The sequence below is a fragment of the Bombus huntii genome, chromosome 8 (genome assembly GCF_024542735.1).
Source record: "Bombus huntii isolate Logan2020A chromosome 8, iyBomHunt1.1, whole genome shotgun sequence".
Classification (NCBI taxonomy): domain Eukaryota; kingdom Metazoa; phylum Arthropoda; class Insecta; order Hymenoptera; family Apidae; genus Bombus; species Bombus huntii.
In genome coordinates, this window is record NC_066245.1 from 9,950,840 (window position 1) to 9,968,427 (window position 17,588).

Sequence of the window (17,588 nt, forward strand, 5' to 3'; positions counted from 1 at the left end):
GAAGTTTTTGGTTCGCAAGTAACGCGTGTAACGATAATCGATGAATTGCGAAAGGATAGTTGAAATTGGTTACAGAGATAATCGCTTGAAATGGGAAAATATCGAATTCCGATATTCACACGAATGGACTTCTTATTATTGTTCCAATATCGTCGATATTCATTCTACACCATTTATATTTCGTATAATACAAAGAATTATGTACATCATATTTTTACTCGCTAACGCTAAAATACGTTCCAAATCTTCAACGTTCCTCTCAATTTTACTCTCCTCTTAACAAACACAAAAATTCTTAATATTTTCAAAACTCCTGAAAATATACACTTAATAATTAACATGTATATGTATTTCATTAGACATGTATCGGATTATGTAATACAGCGAAAATGCAGCCAAGAGATCATTTTAATTATCAAAAGCTTCCACCACGCTCCATATTAAATTCATCTAATTATCCATTGCACATTTCCTCCCCTTACAGACGCCTGACTGCGTTCTAGGAAGAATATCGTTGCGTGAAATGATACAAAGAACGGAGGGTTAACCGCGTCGTCGAAAACATCGTTCAACTTCACGAAAGTTACATGGCCGATCCTTTCGAAAAGTGTCGATAGCAATCGTCCAAGCAGATTGACAAATGGCCCCGGTCAGCACAGGTCCGGCCAGTGGATTCTTGTAATTTTAGATTACACTTGGCCTGGCTGGGGGTAACACGGTTAACGCATGGTCGAGGCAACCCCCGTCGCGCATCACGGAGTATCTTGTCCAGAAGGGTTAGATTAGATACGTCGTTCACTTCGGGCCATATATCTGTTCGACCCCGTCTTTCCATCGCTATGTCGCATCGTATGCGCGCACACCTATCCTCGATCGGTTGTATGTGAGCGTTTATTGACCATGCGTGTCCAACGATGTGTTTACGTGTGCGTTACGTGCGTGCTGTCCGCGCGGGCACGCGTGTGCGAGCGGCGCGGTGAGTTACGGGACTGCGGACAGAGTGATGCATTGCCGTGGAACCGAGAAGGACCGGATCCCACGGGAATCGAACCGGGGAGGATCCTTACACCTCACACCATTGCGCATCGTGACAGGGAGCCGGTGAATTATTGGAATATCGACGCCACCGGGCATTAAATGCTTCAATTACGATTATTATCGAAATGCGGCAGAATTATGCGCGACCGTGCGCACCGCGATACTTGAGAGCTGCAGCAGGACAACTTCCAGTTCCCTCACGCACCGGGTTTAAGGTATAGCGAAATAGTCTTTTGTGAAATAATCGACACTGGATTTTGCTTTCAGGCCACCTTGTTTCCAGTACCGTGAAAAGGAGATATTTTTGCTTCGTTGGTTTAACGCTATGTGCGTGTACTGACGTTTAATATGCAAAAATAAAGTAAAAAGAAATAAGTAAATTTACGTAGTCGTAGCATACATTTGTTTCTTAAACAATATTATTAACAGATATTCATTTTTAAAGGATAATTTTAAAAACAAAAAATCTGATACCGGTCATTTTGTTCGGTTTGATAGTTTCAGTGCTAATAGTATAGTACTGTAAATTATTGGAATGTATTTAGTCTAATATCGAGTTTAAGCTAAACGTACTGTTACTGATAGATGTTCGAGAAGATATGTGCAGGGGATATATGACGGCATTAACTAAAAGGACAAATTTTAAGAGCGACATTAAGAATACGTAAGCCTTTTAGATATCCTAAAGCACTGAAAGTTTCATTGAAATTACATTCGTATCTCCTCCACGGGAAATCTTGCCCATTAAAATTGTAGCAAAGATACCTGCAACTGCAGCTACCGTGATAAGGCGTACTCTCCGCGTTTCCTTCTTATTCTTTCTTTTATAGAACATAAACAGAAGAAACGTTTGAAATAACAATTTTTCGAAAACCCGTACGCCTCTTCGTTTCTTATTATCATTAAATGGCCCCTTAAACGGCCGTGCACTGTCAATATAAAGTTTGAATCTAGTCGGTCGTAAAGAATCGTCACGCAAACAGAATAAAATAAAAATTGTATCGCGTAATAAATATATCGGAGTACGGTGGCACGACTGCTAATGCAGATAAAGTGTATAAAACGCGGTTATGGATTCGCACTGGTTGCGCCTCGCGCGACGGTAAAACTGTCCCCGGGTAAAATACACGGGGGACCGGTATCGAGGGTAAACGTTATTGTTGCACCGTATAAATCGCGCTTGATCGCGGAGGAGTACGGGTCGTATATCAAAACTACTGCCGCCGCGGCGCGGTAATTTGTGGTTGGTAATAGAAGGGGGAGAGAAACTCCGGACGAAATTATTATCCAGAAAATACATGAGCTCCGCTCGGAACATCGTTTCGAAATTGCTAGTCGTTTCGGCGCGTTCTTTTCCCTTGCCCTTTCCAAAATAGAGCAGATGATTAAATATTTCGCAGATAATAAGAATACAAAGTTGTCAATAAAATGAAAGGATTTACGTATGTATGTATATTATTTGGAACAGATATATAATATACAGGGTGCTTGATAACTGGTGGTACAAGCGGAAAGGGGATGATTCTACGCGAAAAAAGAAGTCGAAAATATAGAATAAAAATTTTTCGTTCGAGGCTTTGTTTTCGAGAAAATCGACTTTGAATTTTCGCTCGGTACGCGTGCACGTTATAACGGATTTCACTGTAGATTTTTAAAAAAAGTAAAAAAAAAATTTTTTTATTCTATATTTTCGACTTCTTTTTTCGCGTAGAATCATCCCCTTTCCGCTTGTACCACCAGTTACCAACCACCCTGTATATTCGATGATTCTATGGAAAATGAAGAAGATTCTGTTATGACGAAACTTCGATTGATCGCCTTTTTCTTTTTTTTTTTTATTTACTTACTGCATGGTTTTGTTTAAATTGAGCTGGATATGTTACAATGCACACGTTATCAGTGACAGAGTTACAGAAACTTTCACCAAAACTACACTAATCGAACCAACTACTCGAGATATGTTAGAAAATGCTACGTAAACCAGGAAACGTTTCTCAGTTCCTAATTAGCCGTCTACCGCTTCAAAGCTGGCGCACAAGCAAAGGAAAAGACACACTCGCGGTGCAGGTAGAAAAACAGAATGAAGTAAGGGAGGAAACGACGACGGACGGAAGAGGAAAGTCCATAATAGAGAAGTTTCGAAGCGAGCTCGTTAAAACTAACTCGTAGCTTTTCCCCAATCGCTAATGCGTCCATCCGGGCCGCATCCATGGCCACTTTATTTTTATTTAAAGCAGCCAAACCCTCTGCTGCGGCGATGCTCTGGCTCACTGGATCCCTCCATCGTCGCGTTCATTTCATTCCAGAACGCGCCGGGGAGACTCGATCCGATCGATTACCGCGATTCGAATAAAATGTAAATGCCGTCGTACGAGCGCGACTCGTGTGTTATGCAAATTCTTCTCCGGTAATCACTGAGTGGAAGCTGATGTCTTCCTTCGTCGCTAATGGCCCAGGAAAATGAACGAGAAAGGAGAACGAGAGAGGAAGGAGAGAGAAAGAAAGAAAGAAAGAAAGGAACGAACGAGCTTGTCTACCCTAAAATTGACAAAGGTTGTGTATTGCGCACGTTGGCTAGGAAAGCTTATCGTCTCGTTGAAACATTCGTGGAGGAACACGAAGCAAGCAGAAACGATGGAACGTCCCGGAGAAAACCGTAACCGAGGGCTTGCACTCCGGGGGGCACTTGACTTCAATAGTTTAACGAAATTGCCGAAGACACATGGATGCCTCTCTTTCTCTCGAGTCGATCTGATTCCCGGGACTGCTACGATATTTATTCGACCTGGACCGTCTCGTCGATCGAACACCGGAGCCTCTTCTTCCAAAAGAAATTGGATTCTCTGTTTCAAGCTGGCATCTTCTCACCGTGTTTCTTAGCGTTTCTTAGGTCGATTCAGAGAAACTGGCTGTGAGTAAACTGATCTACCAGACAGCGGAGATGAGAATCATTAAGGAAAAATGATACGCGAGTTATGAGTCGAGGAGGGGGACGATAAACGGTGAAATTTGATGGAAGATGCGATTTCTTTCAGAAGAAAATGCGAGGCGAAGAAACTGCTCTTTGTATTCTCATGGTAATAACATTTTTCCGCGCTATGTTTTCTTTAAACGATTATTCGATAGAAATGCACGTTCACACAGAATCACGCTTACTTCCATTTGTATTTGTTCTACCATTAACTGCAGACATGCGCGTGTCTCTCTTATTATTTTATTAAAACAGCCTCGACTGTTGCACCAAGAACGTCTTCAATCTTAAAGACACCATAGCCAAGAACTTAGTATAAGAACGTACTTTCCAAATCGCAAAATCTCCACCGTTCGCTCAGAATTCTAAGCCCACGCAGAGGAATTACATTCCAACCCACTAATTCCCATCGCTTATGCATAGTAATTAATGCGTGGATGCGCGAGGCCGACTTCTGTCGAAACAATCGGCTCGCTCGCCGATAGAACCGCGTTCGTAGACCGACAGTAAGCGTGACGGCGACTCACAATCAGCCAGCAAGGGTGTAGCCGAGGGGAGCGAAGGGCGGGAATGTAGCTGCAACAGTGCCGATAGGCAAATCCAATGGCGAGGATCTGTACCGGAGGGTGTCCGGTAAACAAAGACAGACTCGCCGGTCGATCGGCGAAAGACGAGAATCGCAGGCAGAAACAATTGAACGGAAAGAGAAAGGTGGATAGAGGAAAAGACAGAGACACGAGGGAGAAGCGATGGGTGAAAGGAAGACGGAGAACACCGGCGATCTACACAATTGCGGCCGGTACGCGCTCGTGTGCGTCGGTTAGACACATGTCCGAATGGAAAGGACGCGAGGTGCATGCCGGTGCATTCATTGCACCAGGTCCTACGTGCGCCAAACGCGATGCCAGTTCCGCAGGATGATTAATTAGTTGTCGTCCGTTCCATGCCACCGTGTCACTCTTGTCACGGCTTTGTCACTTCGCTGCAAATACCGCCAGACCGCCGATGCACCCTCCCGTTTTCATCGTCTCCTGTACCAACGGCCCCAATGCTACACCGCGCCCGTTTGACCCACGCGTTTCGCCATCCTCCGTCCCTCCGTCTCGCCTCCCTCAGAATGCAAACACACGCTCGCGGGATATACCGGCGGTATATACACGTACGCGTCCCGATGCAAAGCAAATTGCATTGTAACCGGGGCTGCAACAGGCGCGCCATTAATCAATGCCCGATCCACGGGGCCGCGAAACGTTCTGCCAATTTCCAAGTAGACCCGCCGCGAGACAAAACCGTACGTCCAGGAGACATGCCACAGCACGAGGATGGGTTAAGTTCAACTCTGACGAGCTTTTTGTGCGGATGAAGCGAGTGGAAAGAGAGAGGCATAGGTGTTTGGCAATCGTTAGGGTGGTTTTGGGAGGGTAGTTTTCACACTGTTGGAAGCGGGCTTGGTGGCGAAAGTCAAGCGACTTTATGAAGCAAAGGTCTTTTCATCAGTTCCTGTTGTATTTCGTTATCTACCTTAATCTCTGTGAAAAATTCTAAACGTTAAGTTTTATTTTCACTGTGTTATTTAGTGGAGTAGCGTATGGAAAAGTTTGAGGATTCGTATCTATTATTTATGAGCAGGTAGAAACCTTGCGAGGCTTTGTGACTCATTTTTGTCGCCGTTTTTCGTGGTACGAACTTCGTGGTAAAAATATAAGCTTCTAAAATAAAATAACAATTTCAGTCAAGTTTTCTAACAAATTATATATATTGTATTAAACTATGTTATTATATTCAATTATATTCTTTGTACGCATAAATAAATAATTAGATTGTACACATAGGTAGATCCTCTTGAAATAAGAAATATACACTAATAATTTCCACTATAACACAAGTGTTCCTTAACGCGTCATTGACGAAGATCACAGAACTATTCGGAACTACAAACTGGAATGACGATTATAACCGAGTTTCGCGATGAATGTTCGAAAACGCTGAGCAGAAACAAAAGCGTGACTGCTCTCCGTGACTGGCGAGTAAAGGTAGGGTGACGTTGATCCGAATTCATTGAATGCATCGGTGGTCTGTCGATTTGTAGAGGACCGTAAGACGGTATTAGCTGAATTGAATTCCCAACTATCGTCGTTGCATAGCCAGGCGCCGAATGCACTGTCGTATTCAGGGTATCGACCCATTGACTAAGAGGCTACGGGTTTCTGGTTACGGCTCCCTATCTGCCCGTCACGGCTGTCTAACAGCAAACTCTGACACGGGAATACTCTAATAACCGACCGGTATACTGATTTTATCAAATGAACTGCTAAAACCATGCAACAAACACGGAATAACCGAAAGATTTTCCGGGACGAATCTCCCGTGCCAGTTATTCAAAATATTCGCCCACAATCCGCGCTTTCTGCTTGCAATTAATCACGTTAGAAGCGACCTGCGCCTCTGTTTTACCCGCGGAACTTAAGGAGCTACGTTAATTAAATTAACATAAAGCCAGGAGGAAAAAAAAGAAGGAAAAAAAAGAAGGAAAAAAGTTAGAGGTTTGACGGACAGGTTCGCGAACCCAGTTCCGTTTCCCTTTCTCCTCGGACACGGTTAATTAACCGGAGGGTTTCGTGGCCTCGAAGAAGGCGAGTCTGCCGCCAACCTGAAATCTGATAAAAGCAGCGCATCCGGCTGTCGGCCGTCGGCAGCGAGGCTCTGGCTCCTTTTCGCGCGCCAGATCCGTCGCGAGAGGAAGTTGTCCGAAATTTCGCGCGATAAATACGTAATTACCCCGACAAATGAGTCACGTCGTTTCAAGAGAACTACCTGCATGCTTTGAATCGAGAAAAGAACGAAGTGGAGGAGTCAGAGGAACGGAGACTTCCTTCTTTTTCTTGAAGAAAGAAGTACGGGTCGAGAGGTTCAACTCTAATCGTGGTGATTTTATTGTTTGGTTGATGGAGGAAGTAAAATTGGACGGACCAGTAGAAAAGGCAGAGACGAATTTGTTAAAAGTACAACAGTATCGTGTTAATCCTTTAATGAGTCGTGGAGATACTGTTTCTGTCAATTAAAATCACAGAAAATAAACGATTAGATTTTGTTAAATGTTAATTCGCAAACAAAAATATTGAACGTGGATGAAGGAAACAGATTTTTCTTTGTATGGAAATACGTAGAGTAAAATTCTATAAGATCGTTGAATGATAATTGCATGGCGGTTACTTGGGTCGGGAGATGTTAGTTTTTCCAATTTTTTATATTTTTTCCTCTTTCGACGATTGGGATAAATCGTTATCTTCGTCACGTACGAGCAAGCTGGAAAGCAGTGGGAAACGTATTTCGTCACGTCTCGACGCGATAACCGCGGAAAAAGAACAAACGGTGAATCGTAGAGGGCGGGAACGGAAGCATGGAAATTTGATAACGCGACCCAACGTGATTTAATTCTGCGTCTCGGTTTATACAGAACACTCGAATCACATTCCTAGATTTCAACGGATAAAGATTCGTCTGCAGTTCTCTGATGGACTCTGAAAGTTTAGAGACTCGACAGAGGCACTCCAGCGAATTTCCACGGTTGACATCAATCAATTTCGACCGAGAGTATCTGGCGAAGGGAAAGAGTATCTGAAAATCCGATCGCTAGAAGATCAACAAAAAATTCACTAGAAAATTAATTACCTCGCATGTGTAACTAAAAAAAGGAGACAAGAAACTGCAATGAAGGGAAAGAGTTTCTGAAAATGTTGTCACTAAAAAATCAATAAAGGAAAATTAATCGCGTGCAATCAAATGACAAAGAGATAAGACAGGACAAGAAGTTCGCCGTCATTTCCGATTTTGCAATCTTTTTAGGCTACCAATTCCTAAGATCCTACAATTGTATACTATCCCATACAGAAATGGTTCGAATCAACGTAATAAATATACATAATCATATTTCCAGCTGAATAAAAGTCGTCATTTAGCTTCCCAAAATCACCTACATACTTTCACCAATTACAAAAACACGGAACCTAAAACAGATGACCTGCGCAAGTTGCCTAGTCCCTCCATTAAACTTTCTCAAACCTCATCCAAGCATCTTCATCTCAAAATCCCCGAAACCTCCATCATCTGAACGACCCGAGCCCTAAACCTATCAGCCGCGATAACCCTATCCCATCAGCGAGCTTCGTGTCATTAAATGATCCACGCGAGTCGCAGCGAATCCTCGGCTTTAAGATCTCAAGCTGTTGCTAAGGGATTGATGGTGTTACTATGGCAACCGGTGAGGGCCTATTGTTGCACCCTGTCGGATCCCGCGCGGCCATACACCCCTCGCCACCTCGCATGGCATATTTATTTGCATGTAATGTAGGTACGCTCGTCTCGTTCGTCGACACGCACAACACGCGTGTGTCCCGCGGCCCGTCGTACGAGCCTGTGTGCGTGCCTGCTGCTCGTTTATGCATCTATGCCAGTGGTACCAAACCCCCCTTCGCGAGCACCCAGGGCAACGTCCTATCTTTAAAGACGAGGGATCGGAAAGTTTCGCGAAACTTTCGCGCCAAGTCTCGGCCTGGAAGCTTCTTCGGTAAATAGCGGAGGATCTGTTTGTTGGGATGCTTTTACACAAGGGTGGTTAGAAGGGTGGTTAGAAGGGTGGTTCGTGAGAGGGAACGAAAGGCTGACTGTTGACGAAGACTAGATCGAACTGGGTCGAAAGAAATTCCATGGTTCTTTCTTGTTCTTAAGGGTTGGAAGGAGGGTGGAATGGCAAGTTGCTTGGCTAGTCGAAGTGCACGTTTGGTCTTAACGATGGTTATCGAGGTAATAGGGAAATGGTGTTATGAAGGAAAGAAACGTAGTTGGAAGAATGCTCAGTTGCGCAAGAAGCGTGCACAGGGTTAATAGGTTAATAGCGAACAGTCTGGTTTTTGTGAGTGAATGGTGCAGTTTGGAGTAACGTTCTCCGATTTTACAATCTAACTTGTGATAATGGCGCGTTCGGTTGGAATAAGTATCGTTGGGAAAAGTCACGTTTCTTGTATGATATATGTATATGAGTATGTTCCTCCTTGCTGTGGGGGAGGAACGTGGAGCGGGAGAATCGGTTGAATAGTCAATTCGGTTAATTAATATTCCATTAGTATTCCATTTGATGGGATTAATATTCCATTGCATCCCGTCTCGAATTAAACAATCTTGAATTATGGAGCCACGTTTTATTCATCGTCGAATTACACGTAATAGCAATGGATTTTATTTACCGGCAATGAATTTATTACGAATTGAATTCGATTATTTGAAAAGTGGAGCCTGTCAGGTGAGTAAATACGTTCATTGATTTTGCTTAATTCAATATCATAAAAACGAAAATTTTAACTGAATTGTAGTAAGGTAATTTACAAAAATAACGACTACTGGATATTTATGAAGATTTCTTTTCTTACAGATAAGATCATTTTTTTAGTGCAAGATGTAAAGTACAAGATACAATTTTTAAAATAATATTTCTTGCAACATCATCGCTCTTTCCTCTTTTTCAATTTATGAAGTTGATTAGTATGACTTTCGACCGACTTAATTATCGTACTGTTAATTGCGTTATATCTTTGCTGATAAAAAGGTAAAACTAAAACAAACGTTTATCCCCTAACTCGTTCATTTTTACACATTTCCACTTAGAATAAGTGCCTGAACACTCATAGCACAGTAATACACAAATTCCATAAAAAGTCTCATTTAATTCCACTGAAAGACAGGCCTCGATAAACGCATTTCCAACCTGTTTTTTTTCACGCCAAGAAGAAACATCTCCAGCACACGTGTGTCACACGTTGCTCCATTTAAAAGGCGAGTCGAACGAGCGAAGCAGAGGAAGGACGCGCGTCAGCTTGTGCACTTTCATCCGCGTAATTAAAACCACGGCATCGTCCTTCGAGCGGGATGAGAGAGAGAAAGGGAGAGAACGCCACGTAATGACGCCACGACGTCACTAAGACAAGAGAGGATTCTCCACTCGCGCTCGCGCTTCCTCTATTCGTGCTCGCGTTAATGCTCGTTCGAGTGTGCGACTCGATGCGTTCGTCGTAGTGAAATCGGCGTCCCGACGCTTCACCATCCACGAGTCGCGTTCTGCTGCCTTTACACGTATATTCTGAGCATTCGTTACAGCAGAAAGTAATAATTCTTGCAAAGTGACACCCTACCTTCGTCTTCAACCCTTCTCGTCCTCTTATTCTTTTGGTTCGTTTGCAAGACACGCAGAGCACAAGGGAAGTTAAGTTTTAAGTGGATACGCAGGTTGGTTCTTATAATATAATAACTGAATGTTTTCGATGGAGTTAATCGTTTATTGCAAGTGGACATGGTGTAGAAACAAAGATACGTGAGAATGAATTTATTCTGAAGGAGAGGTTCAAGACGATCAAGAAGCGAGGGTGACAAGTTGTAAGGGAAGAAGGACTTTTCATTTGTATAGCTAAAACAGACGAGTAACTCTTGAATTTTATCACGTCAGATTGCGATGCATCGTGTACAAGAATTCATACTTGTGATCCGATGTAAAAATAAATCACGATATGAATATTAGTAATCGAATCTCAACTTTCAGAATATAGGAAATATTTTTCCATCGTATTCAAGATATCGCTAAGATATCTACAAGATAAACTATATCTAAGTAACTAATATTTATGATAATATTGTAGAGGATCACGTCGGGGTCACCAATGTAGAGGATTAATCTTACCGAATATCACGAATAACATTTGTGAGCAATTTATTACAGTTATTAATTCGACAGAAAGCACAAGTCCAGGTATAATAAGTTTTACGAAATAAATACGCGCGTGTCAAGAGACTCCGTATACACGTATGATGCGTCGGTATGCTTATGCTGCGATCGCTGAACTCTCTCGCTCGTCATTTCGTTTGTTTATTTATACTGGTCGGGGGACAGTCGGAAAGTTTGAACTCGACTGCGTTGGACGGTTGAAAGTAGCGGCGACATTGTTTTGCTCGGAGTTCATTACTCCTTGCAATACCCGTGACCTAACGGTCATGATACTCCGAAACAAAACAACAATAGGATTTGAATTTGTCCTGCTCGCGTGCCGCTACAATATGATTGATATAACTGTTACTTTCTCTCCGAGTGTAACCAACTAAAATTCTTCAACACGTTCGTCGCCCAACGTGATTCGGCTAAGTTTCCTGCGGGGCCAAAATCCGACCGCCGGTATGCAGAACGTAAATAGAGCGACAAGCGGGAATTCATTGTTCATCGCCTTCGATTCATTGTTTATTACCTTCGATTCATTGTTTATCGCCTTCGAAGTGGAGAAAGCGATAAGCTTCCCAGCTAGAGCATTCCGAGGGATCTCATGGCAGATATCTCAGATCTTTCATTTAGTCGAGAAGCATACTTGTGAGACGTACATCGGTGATTTTTTCATCCTCAAAATGTTCAGTAAACAGTGTGAAAATATATTTGAAAGTGAGGAGAGTAGCGATGACGGAGTCCACAACTATTGTTCGAAGTGCCCAAAATCACCCCAAATGTGTTTGGAACGTTTTAACAAATACCACGCGATATAGCATAATGTAATATATTATCCAGAATATAAATTAATAAAAAGTACGGTATAATATGTTTTTGATATTTTTATATTGTATATTCTATATATAATATCCTATATTTAATTAACTCGAACAAGAAGAGCGTCACCCATACTTTGTAACGGAGCCCCCACGGTAGTATACCCGTCACATAGATATGCACGACGTGGCGACGAACGTGTTAATCCTTCTCTAAAAGATTTTAATTATATACTGAAAAACCAAACCAGGTCCTCCAAACGAAGCAAGCAACCCTATGAAAAATAATTAATCGAGCAGCTGATCAGCTACCAAAATCCACAAATACGGTGTAAGAGTATGGAGCAAACGCGAAAATCAGAAAGCGTCTCCCCCAGAAGCGGCGATTCCTGCATTCATCCGCTCGGTTTCCCCCTCGCTAGAAGGAAACGAATTATTTCAGACGAACAGGAGTGATTACCAGGCCACATATTCTCGTGGCAGGAACAACAGGCACGCATCCTTCCAGACGGTCGGGCGTCCCGTTCGATGATTACCCCAAGTTATTACCTAGATGCTGTGCTTTTGTGGCCGTGCTCGCGGAGGACGCAACAACGCCGTCATCGGTTTCCTGCCGATTCGTATTACGGCCGCCATTGTGCGTCCTCCCGAGGACACCGGTGTTCCCGAAGCCAGAAGGACGATGGAAGGAAGCTCCTCGAGGATCGTCATTTCCGGAGCGCGGCTGCGGAGCATTCGCTTTGTCCCCGTGATTATGAACTCGCATCGGTTCGTGGAAGGAGCATCCTTCCTCCCGTCCTCGGTTGCATAATGGGTATGATGCACTCATTACTGCGACGTCGAGGCAAGGATCTGCTTTCGAAGCGTTTCGTGCTACGGCATCACGCGGGAGGAAACATCCCGATAGGGGAGACTCTGAAATTTTGCCTGACAATAATTTACGCCTCTTTGACAGATCCGATATCTCGTAGTAAATCACGCGTGGGATATGTTTCAGATTTATTCTTCTTTTTTTTTGAGGGATGCTGAAGGAAAGGTGGGTTCTTAGTCGTCGCTAGGCGGTTACGCTATTCCCTTTAAGGAGAGGGAAGTGTGTAAAATGGAGATCGAGCGAAGTATGGAGAAACTAATTGGAAGATTGTCTCTTTTGTAGGATATACGAGTGACTGATGAATTGACGCGAAGATTTTCTATTCTTTCGTCTGCTCTTTTACGCCACCTATTGTAGATTCTCCGTGTGTTATTTTTAAATAGACAGGTGTATTTTTCAAATACACTGCAGAATTGGCGAAACTGATATCGAATATATTAGATGCATGCAGAAGCTTTCGAATTTTTTTCAAGCGATCATGTGTAGTTAATTTTATATAAATCTACAATTCATACAATAGATGTCTAAACTTTGATATAATCTTCCGCGTTTCTGCGCTATTGTTTTGTCGGCATTGATTTATTTGAAACGCCAGCATCGTGATTCGTTGGTGACAATAATCTCGCGAAACGACAGTGAGCACGATGAGCGACGACGACAACGCTAGGACGCATGTGGCTCGAATCGCTACCCTTAACTTTGCCTGGCAATTTCTTCTGCGTACAGCGTCCAGATTTATCGCCGACAAATTATCACTTAATCAGACTGATGTCGCACTCTTTGATCGGACAGTGCTTTCGAAATGTTGCGGAAACGCGAAGATGTCCCAATATCATTCTTTCGCGACGAGATTCGAGATTTGAGAGAAAGGTGACAGAAAATTATACAAAATAGGAGGAACATTTCGAATTAATATTAAAAATTAATATTTGTAATGCACATATTATGTACAAATAGAAGAAGGTTGAAAAAAACTAGAGAACAAATTAAGAAGTTGACTGGTTTTTGTTCAACAATTAGATTGAAACAGCAATTAGCTAAATGTGTCGGACACGAACAGTATATTCCAACGAACGAACGCTCGCAACGCACGTGTTGAAATAAACTGAAACTGTTTTCCAGTAATTCATAATATGAAACTACATATGAAAATTTCGACAAATATCGCTACAGTATCGTACGATCGGCGATTGAAAATATATTGCAAAAGTCAAACAACGCGTTCCATCGTGAGGCACAAAGATATCCGTCGGAGTAGAGCGTTCAAGAAGATTTTCTCCTTTCATCCGACGCGGGACTTAAACTCTCGTTGAACGTTCCAGGGCACCGTCCACGATATTTTCATAATCCCTTTTGATACCGCGTTAATTATTCGCCGTGAAGGCTAAGCGTGCGACGAGGGCGGTCAAAAAGCGAGCAACATCGGCAACAAGGCTCTTTGTGCCCCTGAAGCAGAAAAAAAGCCGCTTACACCCCCTCTTGTAAATGGGGGATCGTTTCGCGTGCGCGTTGCACGCCGTAAACGGTCGGCCCCATGAAATTCTAACGAGTTTCTGAATAAACAATAAAACGAAAGAATAGCTCGCGAGAGAATTTCCTCTTCAGTCTCGTCGTCGCCGAATAAACCGGCGGGCTAAAGAGCCGTGGCTCGACGAGACGCGTCAACCCTGGTTTGAAAGCATCCCTGGTTTCCATCAAAGCCAACTTTCTTAAGCATCGACCGTTAACGCGTAATTCCGTTAAACTCGACGGCGAGCGCGAGAAGCAAGCCGCTTACTTATGAATATTGCAATCGAGACAAACCCTTCCGACTTACGCCACAGTTACCGAAACCTCGTGGAAGGGTTGCAACCGTGGCCGACTCTCTGATGCGCAAAGAGCACGAGAATCGACTAAATAGAGCGGTTGTTGAGATGCGGTAATTCGTATTTACTGGATGAAACGTCTTTAGAGAAAGCTTGGCTCTGGCAAAGGATAGAATATTTAAGAAGAAGGCGTTTTCACTGTTGGCAATCTTTGACTCCAAGCTTCTTTACGATCATCCCTTCAATCCGTGGAAGATTGAGTTTGCATATCTTTTTCACCGTAGGATCAGCTTCTTCGCTATTATCTTCAATATAAGTGCACAAAACTTGACGTTCGATCTTGTACTTGTTTCAGAAAACAAGGGAGCCTTAATGTTATCGAAAATACTTTAATATCAAATTGAACTGATTCTTTCGTGTTTTCCATAGATTAAAGAATTCTTTCGGTTGTATCAAAAATTACTCGATCAGCAAGGTTATCATTTGATATTACAAGATGTATTACCTATTTACCAAAAAAAAAAATACTACTTGAAGCTCAAAAAAAAAAGACAAATGCATCGACGAAATCATAAATCACCCAGCTAATAAAATGACTAAAAAGCTATATGAAACCGCATAGCTCGAAAATCGTTTTTCACAAAAGCCAATCACCGGCGAATATTCATCGACAAGAAAAAGGGGACAAAAGATCGGGAAATCCTATCAAGAAGTATTCGCCATATAAAAGAGTATTCGCGGTGGCACGAGATTCAGCGATAGAACGTGACAAAGCGGGAACCGTCTAGTGGAATGGTGGAAAAGCCGGGGAACGCGGGGGTGGTGAAGCGGGAAGAGTATAAAAGCGCGGGGTGGATGACGAGGAGAAGAGATCCGGACTCGGTCGACTCCGAGGGTCGTAACTTTTTCGCCAGGATTATAAAATTAACGTCGAGCGTCGTCCCAACCCCTCCCTGGCCACTGTCCTGGCCGTGTATTCGTACTGGCCTCCCCGGAGGGCCGCAATAATCGTGAACGTCAAATTTAACGTTTGCGCTCGGCCGATGCAATCCATTAGATATTGGTCGTAAAGAGGCCTCGTATCTCGGCCGTGCATGCACACGCGTGTACACACGGGCCAGAAGCGTGAACGATTCTTTTTTTTTTTCGAGAGAGAGGCCACTTTCGTACGCCGCCACCCTCTCACACCCCTTTTCGCGTCCGCGAGCCAACGATCGAGCTACGTAAAAATTTTCCCATTCTCGACGACTGGTCGGACAATTTATACGTGGCCACTTCTACGGACGTTGCGCCATTCGACGCGAAATAATATTCTCTTTCTCTCTTCGCCGCGTCTCGATGCTTCTCGGTGATTCGCCCATCGGAGTATCGAAGCAATCGCGGGGCCATCGATTCTTTCCGCACCAATGTTTTAGGATTTTTGTCCCTTGATTATGCGCTCGAGAGCGTTAAGGGCTTTTTAATTCTGAAATAGTACAATAGGTTATTGCATCTCGTATTTGGTTTCTTTTAGTTATTTCCGGAGAGGCGGAGACTCTCTTTCAAATAAAACTGTATTGTTCAACCACGTAGATTCCGCATTTCAGAAAGAGATGGAAGCTCTTTGTACGGAACCTGTTGCAAGCACTGTCACTACATTTACGTAATAAATTCCTCTCGGAGATCAAAGAAGAGAATGAAAAATCCTTCCGTCTAGAAAGTTCATTTGAATAAAACGTTTGTAAAAGAAGATTTTATAGAATTGCCGAGAACGCAATTATACAATAAAATGTACTGTAATAGTAAAAAATATAAATCTCGTATAATAAGATGATCAGCTTCTAACAATAGGAGGAAACACAGAGATCGCAACGAGGACATGCGAGAAAAGTGTAAAACGTTGAAGTCGTCGGACACCTGCATCGAAAAGTCGTTTCAGCGAGATTGTCTCGCAGTTAGCCACGTGGAAATCGGCTACTCGACTAAGAGTGTGGCTCTAAACGCGCGGGAATCGATGTCCGCGTTCCCTCTGCGAAAATGTTTCGGTCAGGATCGTTACCAGGTACGTACACGTGCGGTAGACATATTCGACGCTTGATATCACGTTCGATATCTTAACGATACATCTGGCCCGATACCGTGATCCGACTGGTAGCAATCTACGCGGTTGTGTATCGCGCAAACAGCCGCGGCTGCGAACCGTGGTCAAACACGGATCACGATAATACGACTACTAAACATCGACTGTATCGCTGCATTATTGCTCGTACGTACATGCGTGCACACGAGCGCCAGCGCGTCAACGCGGAGAAACGATCAAAAGGGGTGAAACGCATTCCCTGTACATTGACTTTGTTTGGCGAAGAAACGAGGAGGAAAGATCGTCCAATTTGAAACCACGTTGAAAGATAATACATGATAAATCAATGGTCTCTGGTAAATGAGAAAATGACAAACGATACAGTGACGAATGTTAATGAACGGTCGAAGAAATATTTGAGGAAAGTAGAAGAAATATCTGACATAATCGACGTTTAGTTTGACGACTTGTTAGACCGACTGTACGTCAAAGCACTTTTTCGAATAACAATCTTGAATTTATCATAGAAACAGCAAATCAATATACATGAGTGTTTAGCTATTTTAATTTGATTCGTGGTAACAATGCACGATGCTACTGAAATATACAAATTGTTGTCGGATTATGTGTATATTAATTGAAAGCGATACTCGTTACTTCCGATGTCAGCTACGAATTATAGATTCAAAATTATGTAATAAATAATCGATATCGGTATTACCTTAAAGAGCTTGATACAAAAAAATAAAATTCTCTTTTGCTTTATAATTTTCTACACGTATCGTATGGTACGAAAGCAGAGCAAGAGAATTTGAACGCTCCTGGTATATTCACGTCGAACGAAAATGGTATTCAGAAGTACCTCAGACGGAAATCTCTAGAAGCCAAAGCTCCCATAAAACAGAACTACTCTCTGAAGCCACTTGGAAATCGTTTAGCTCTACAAACCTGGCCATTCATATTATATGCTTCTTCCGATATCATCACAAGGAATCTGCCCATCCTCCAGAATCTTTCGACTTTAAACCACCCTGGACGACCATCAGACATCGTGGAAAAATTACGTCCGCACACGCCAGCACGGTTAACCCGTGACCATAAATTATTTGCGGTTTACGAGCGCGCGGTTTTCCCCGGGCCAGGTCGGAATTGCGCTTAATTCGTAATAAAGCCGCGTGAATCGCTCGTTCTTAGCTGTTCCTCCTAGCGCTCGGACTACGAATTACACGATTTTTCCACACATGGATACTCGTCGCCTGTCTACAAGTA